The sequence below is a fragment of the Arachis ipaensis genome, chromosome B06 (genome assembly GCF_000816755.2).
Source record: "Arachis ipaensis cultivar K30076 chromosome B06, Araip1.1, whole genome shotgun sequence".
Lineage (NCBI taxonomy): Eukaryota > Viridiplantae > Streptophyta > Magnoliopsida > Fabales > Fabaceae > Arachis > Arachis ipaensis.
Window position 1 is genome coordinate 73,099,556 of NC_029790.2, and position 7,694 is coordinate 73,107,249.

Consider the following 7,694-nt stretch of genomic DNA (forward strand, 5'->3'; position numbering starts at 1 on the left):
ACTTTCCAGATCTCAGGAATGGCCGCCGATAATCTAGCCTATACCACGAAGACTCTGATCATGAACCAGGAGGCTAAGAGATACACACTCAATCTAAGGTAGAACAAAAGTGGTTGTCAGGCACGTGTTCATAGGTTAAGAATGGTGATGAGTGTCACGGATCATCACATTCATCATGGTTAAGTACGAGTGAATATCTTATAACAGAAACAAGTGTGTTTGAATGGAAAACATAAGTAATTGCATTAATTCATCGAGACACAGCAGAGCTCCTCACCCCCAACCATGGGGTTTAGAGACTCATGCCATCAAAAATACAATATGAAACGTGTAAAAATGTCATAAGGTACAAAATAAATCTCTAAAAGTAGCTTTTATACTAAAGTAATAACCTAGGTTTACAGAAAATGGGTAAACTAAGATAGATAGTGCAGAAATCCACTTCTGGGGGCCACTTGGTGTGTGCTTGGGCTGAGCATTGAAGCTTCCATGTGTAGAGAATTTTCTTGGAGTTAAACGCCAAGTTGCTGCCTGTTTCTGGCGTTTAACTCCAGTTTTTATGCCAGTTTTGGCGTTTAACGCCAGAATAGGGTAAAGACTTGGCGTTAAATGCCAATTTGCGTCATGAAAACTTGGGCAAAGAATGGACTATTATATATTTCTGGAAAGCCCTGGATGTCTACTTTCCAACGCAATTAAGAGCGCACAAATTGGGCTTCTGTAACTCCAGAAAATCCATTTCGAGTGCAGGGAGGTCAGAATCCAACAGCATCTGCAGTCCTTTTTCAGCCTCTGAATCAGATTTTTGCTCAGGTCCCTCAATTTCAGCCAGAAAATACCTGAAATCACAGAAAAATACACAAACTCATAGAAAAGTCCAGAAATGTGAATTTTGCATAAAAACTAATAAAAACATAGTAAAAACTAACTAAATCATACTAAAAACTACCTAAAAACAATGCCAAAAAGCGTATAAATTATCCGCTCATCAATTGCCTTTGTGTTTTGTTTTCCATCTGGGTTGAAGCTAACCTTGTGCAACTAGTCTTCTTTTACGCTTTTTGATATGATGCCAGTAATTTGATTTTGTGAAGTCATGGCTTTCTGGATCCGACTTGGGTCCCTTATAGTGCTTGCCATCTATTGTCCGACTTCTTAGATTTGGTCGTGTTTTAGCTTGCCGAGTCGACTTTGTTGCGTCGGCCTCTTCTGAGTTACTTCTAGCAATACGTTTTTGGATCTTTTGTCTGATCTCTTTTTATGGATTTCTTTTATAATTTTATGGCTTTGTTGGGATGACTTCATCATGTTGGTCCCTTCTAAGTTATTTCTAGCAATCCTCTTTTTGGACCTTGTTCAGGTCTCTTTCAGGGATTACTTTTTATAACTTTTTGTGCTGGGCCGACTTCATCATGTCGGGCCCTTCTAAGTTATTTTTAGTAATCCTCTTTTTTGGACATTGTTCAGGTCTCTTTCAGGGATTACTTTTTATAACTTTTTATGCTGGGCCGACTTCATCATGTCGGGCCCCTCTAAGTTATTTTTATTAATCCTCTTTTGTGGACCTTTGTCAGGTCTCTTTTAGAGATTACTTTTTATAACTTTTTATGCTGGGCCGACTTCATCATGTCGGGTCTTTCTAAGTTATTTTTAGTAATCCTCTTTTTTGGACCTTGTTCAGGTCTCTTTCAGGGATTACTTTTTATAACTTTTTATACTGGGCCGACTTCATCTTGTCGGGCCGTTCTAAGTTATTTTTAGTAATCCTCTTTTTTGAACCTTGTTTAGGTCTCTTTCAGGGATTACTTTTTATAACTTTTTATGCTGGGCCGACTTCTTTACGTCTGTCCCTTCTAAGTTATTTTTAGTAATCCTCTTTTATTAGGGCTGGCCAGGCCTCTTTCCAGGGATTTACTTTTTATAACTTTGGTTATTATGGTCGAATGGTCTGACTTCTTTACATCAGCCTATCTTTTAAGTTATTTATAGCGACCCATTTTATTAAGACCTCGTCAGGTCCTTTCTATGGATCACTTTTGATAACTTCTTGCATTATTCTGTTTTTGTCACTTTTTCATCTTTGCCAATTTCGTAGAAATTGGGTTTGATCCCCGTTTGGTTGACCTTTTGATGAATTTGGTTTTCATCTTTGTTGGTCTTTATTTTGATCGTGCAGTGAATTTGATTTTCAATTTCTGCTGATCTGTAGCTTTATAATCGGGCAATGAATTTTTGCGTTTTCAGATTAATGTGTCTTATAAAAAAGGATTTGTAGAGAATCTGAAAATTTTTTTTTCAAGATAGGAAATATGCAAATATATACATGTGGGTGTCTTTCCCTTTAAGTCGGGGCGGTTTGTAGATCTTGGCTTAGTGCCTCGTTAAAAAACCTTTTCAGGAAAAAGAGTGCACCTTATCCTAAGATCCTTATTACCTCTAACTATAATATCTTCGTAGGTTGCAGGCGTGCCATGACCTTGGAAGCTCTCGGCCTTCGAGTTCGGACAACCTGTAGTAGCCCTTTCCAAGTACTTCTATGACTTGGTAGGGTCTTTTCCAGTTTGCTGCCAGCTTTCCTTCTCCAGGTCGAGTTGTTCCGATATCATTTCAGATTAGGATGAGGTCGTTCTCGGCAAAACCGCACGGCACTATCTTTTGATTGTATCTTGAAGCCATTTGACGTTTTAATGCCTCTTTCCTGATCCGGGCTCTTTCTCGGATTTCTGGGAGTAGGTCGAGTTCTTCCCTTTGAAGTTGGGAGTTGGCCTCTTTGTTGTAGTGGATTACTCTGGGCGACCCTTCTTCTACCTCCACTGGGATCATTGCATCCATTCTGTAAGCTAATCGGACGGGTGACTCCTTTGTGGTGTAGTGTGGAGTTGTCCGATATGCCCATAGGACTTGTGGAAGCTCTTCGGCCCAGGCTCCCTTTGCATCTTGTAATCTCCATTTTAGCCAGGCTAATATGACTTTGTTAGCAGCTTCTGCTTGTCCATTGGCCTGGGGTGTTCTACGGATGTGAATTGGTGTTTTATGTTTAGATCGGCCACCAGCTTTCTGAAGCCTGCATCTGTAAATTGAGTGCCATTGTATGTGGTTATAGAGTATGGAACCCCAAACCTTGCGGCAATGTTTCTATATAGGAATTTTCAACTTCTTTGAGCAATGGCGTTAACTAGGGGTTCTGCCTCGATCCATTTAGTGAAATAGTCTATCCCCACTATGAGGAATTTGACTTGTCCTGATCCTTGAGGGAAGGGTCCAAGAAGATCGAGTCCCCATTGCGAATGGCCAGGGTGAGGTTACGCTGATGAGCTCTTCTAGCGGAGCGATGTGAAAGTTGGCATGTTTCTGACATGGTGGACATGTCTTCATGAATTCTGTTGCTTTTTTTTGTAACGCCGCCCAATAAAATCCAGCTCGGAGTACTTTCTTGGTGAGTGCTTGTGCCCCGAGATGGTTGCCACAGATGCCACTGTGTACTTCTTCTAAAACTTCCTTTGTATTGGAAGTTGGCACGCATTTTAATAGTGGTATTGAAATCCCTCTCTTGTATAGAGTATTATTTAGGATGGTGTAGTATTGTGCTTCCCGTTTTAACCTCTTTACCTCCTTTTTATCTGTAGAGAGTATTTCTGTTTTGAGGTAATTAATTATAGGAGTCATCCATCCTTGATCCAGACCTGTTATGGCTAGGACCTTTTCTTCTTCCGAGATTGACGGGTTCTGCAGATCTCTTAGATGAGGCTTCTATTGTTGCCCCCTGGTTTGGTGCTAGCTAGTTTTGAGAGTGCATCAGCTCGGGCATTCTGTTCTCGTGGTATGTGGCGGACCTCATATTCCCCGAGTTGTCTGAGTTGTTCCTTGGTTTTGTCCAAGTACTTTTTCATGGTGGGATCCTTGGCTTGGTAACTCCATGCTATTTGTGAAGTGACCACTTGTGAGTCGCTGAAAATGATGAGCTTTTGAGCTCCAACCTCCTTAGCCAGCTTCAAACCAGCTAGTAGAGCCTCATACTCAGCTTGGTTGTTTAAGGCAGGGAACCCGAATTTGAGGGAAAGTTTGATTTGGGTTCTCTGGTCGCTTTCAATTATCACACCCGCGCCACTACCAGTTTTGTTTGAGAAACCGTCTACATAGAAATTCCATTCTGTAGGGATTTCTGGGGTGTCTGTAAATTCTGCAATGAAATCGGCCAAATATTGCGATTTGATTGCTGTTTGAGCTTCATATTGAAGGTTGAATTCGGACAACTCGACTTCCCATTGTAAGATTCTTCCTGATAAATCTATTTTTTGTAGAATGCCTTTTATTGGCTAGTTGGTCCGAACCCTAATAAGGTGGGCTTGGAACTTGATGCACGGAAAGTTGTCTCTCAACAAATTTCCCTCGGCAAGTATACCGAATTGTCGTCAAGTAAAAACTCACAATAGAGTGAGGTCGAATCCCACAGGGATTGATTGGTCAAGCAACTTTAATTAGAGGAATATTCTAGTTGAGCTAGGCAGAAATTGAGTTGATATTTGCAGAAACGTAAATGGTGGGAAAGTAAATAACAGAAAGTGTAATTGTTGGAAATAAAGAGCGAAATGTAAATGGCGGAAAGTAAATTGCAGAATCTTAAATGGGGAATTGGGGAAATGAACATGAAAGTAAATGGCAAAAAGTAAAGAGAATGGGTAAGATTAGAAATGGGGGATTCATCGGGCTAAGGAGATGTCGTATTCTCCGGATCAAGTTCATTCTCATATCTTCCTCAATCAATGCATTCATTGATCTCCTTGGCAATCTTAAGTGATTGGATTCCAATTCCTTGGTCTATGAATGGTAAAGGAAAATGATCCTTTCTGGTGGCTGTATTGAGCCTTCTGTAGTCAATACACATGCGCCACCCTGTAACAGTTCTTGTAGGAACCAGTTCATTTTTTTCATTATGAACCACTGCCATGCCTCCCTTTTTGGGGACAACTTGGACAGGGCTCACCCAGGGGCTATCTGAAATAGGATAAATAATCCGAGCCTCCAGTAATTTGGTGACCTCTTTCTGCGCCACTTCCTTCATGGCTGGATTTAGCCGCCTCTGTGGTTGAACCACTGGCTTAGCATTGTCCTCCAATAAGATCTTGTGCATGCATCTAGCTGGGCTTATGCCCTTAAGGTCACCTATGGACCACCCAAGAGCTGTCTTGTGTGTCCTTAGCACTAGAATTAGTGCTTCCTCTTCCTGTGGATTTAAAGCAGAGCTTATGATCACTGGAAAAGTGTCACCTTCTCCCAAAAATACATATTTCAGGGATAGTGGTAATGGTTTGAGCTCAGGTTTAGGAGGTATTTCCTCTTCCTGAGGAAATTTCAGAGGCTCTTTCAATTCCTCTGAATCCTCAAAATTAGGCTAAACATCTTTAAAGATATCCTCCAACTCTGATTCGAGACTCTCAGCCATGTTGACCTCCTCTACCAAAGAGTCAATAAGATCAACTTTCATGCAGTCTTTTGGTGTGTCTAGATACTGCATGGCATTGACAGCATTCAACTTAAACTCATCCTCATTGACTCTCAGGGTGACTTTCCCCTTTTGGACATCAATGAGAGTAGCACTCTTGTGCTCCTCCATTTTCAGCACTACAAAGTCAGTGGGAAAGGCGAATGGCCCAACCCTGACAATCATGTCCTCAATCACGCCTGATGGATATTTAATGGAGCCATCAGCAAGTTGGAGATATATCCGGGTTGGTTTGACTTCTTCAGTTAAACCAAGCTTTCTGATAGTGGATGCAGGTATTAGATTGATGCTTGCTCCAAGATCACATAAAGTTGTCTTGGTGCAATTACCCTCTAGTGTGCATGGTATCAGAAAGCTCCTGGGATCCTTAAGCTTTTCTGGAAAGCTTTTCAGAATGACTGCACTACATTCTTCAGTGAGGAGAACTCTTTCAGTTTCTCTCCAATCCTTCTTATGACTCAAGATTTCTTTCACAAACTTGGCATAAGAAAGTATTTGCTCAAGTGCCTCTGCAAACGGAATTTTTATTTCAAGAGTCTGAAGATAGTCTGCAAAGCGAGCAAATTGCTTATCCTGCTCCTCTTTGTGGAGTTTTTGAGGATAAGGCATCTTGGCTTTATATTCCTCAACCTTAGTTCCTGCAGGTTTACTTCCTACAGAGGTGCTTGGAGAAGCCTTTTTAGAGGGGTTGTTATCAGCATTGGTGTGTGTCTAATCCCTCACTGGCATTTGATTGCCAGAGTCAGAAGCTAGAGTGGCGTTGGATGCCAACTCCTTACTTGTTCCTGGCATTTGAACGCCAGAACTGTGCTTCTTTTGGGCGTTCAACGCCATTTCCTTGCTTGTTTCTGGCGTTGAATGCCAGGACTGAGCATGGTTTGGGCGTTCAACGCCAACTTTCCACCCAATTTTTGGCGTTTGATTGCCAGAATTATTCCTCTCCGGGCTCTTACTGTCCTCAGATGGATTTTGGGTAGTTTGCTCATTTCTTGGCTTCCTGCTACCTTGAGGTGGGGCATCTAATGTTTTCCCACTTCTCAATTGAACTACTTGGCACTCTTCTATTATTTGTTTTGACAGCTGCTGCTTTGTTTGCTTTAATTGTACTTCCATATTTATATTAGCCATTCTTGTCTCTTGTAGTCTCTCCTTGAATTCGGCTAATTGTTTTGTTAGAAAATCCAATTGCTGATTGAATTCAGTTGCTTGTTCTGCATAACTCAGTTCAGCAGTCACTATTCTAGCCTCTTCTTTCATAGAAGGTTCACCGCTTAGGTACAGATGCTGATTTTTGGCAACTGTATCAATGAGCTCTTGAGCTTCTTCAATTGTCTTTCTCATATGTATAGACCCACCGGCTGAGTGGTCTAGAGAAGTCTGAGCTCTCTCTATAAGCCCATAATAGAAGATGTCTAACTGCACCCATTCTGAAAACATTTCAGAGGGGCATTTTCTTAGCATCTCTCTGTATCTCTCTCAAGCATCATAAAGAGATTCATTATCTCCTTGTTTAAAGCCTTGGGAGGGAAGTATTGATTCAGGAATATTTCTGACAGCTGCGTCCATGTCTTTATGCTAGCTTTAGGTTGGTTATTTAACTACCTCTTAGCTTGATCTTTTACAGCAAATGGAAACAGTAATAGTCTGTAGACATCCTGATCTACTTCCTTGTCATGTACTGTGTCAGCAATCTGTAAAAACTGTGCCAGAAACTCTGTAGGTTCTTCCTGTGGAAGACCGGAATACTGGCAACTTTGCTGCATCATGATAATGAGCTGAGGATTCAACTCAAAGCTACTGACTCCAATGGAGGGTATACTGATACTACTCCCATATGAAGCAGTAGTGGGTTTAGCATATGACCCCAGAGTCCTTCTGGACTGTTCATTTCCACTTAGATTCATGATGGAGAAAGGGAGATGATATAAAATAGAAAAAATATTTTTATTTATTTATTTATTTATTTCGAAAATAAAATAAATTATAATAAAATAAATAAAAATGGGTGAAAATTTTTGAAAAATGAAGAGAGAGAAAGAAAAAAATTGTTAGGAAGTTTTGAAAAAGATATGATTGAAAGGATATGATTGGAAAAGATATGATTTGAAAAAGATATGATTTTTAAATTTGATGACTAATTTAATGCTAATTTTTCAAAAATTATGAGTGGAATGAAGAAAAGATATTTTTT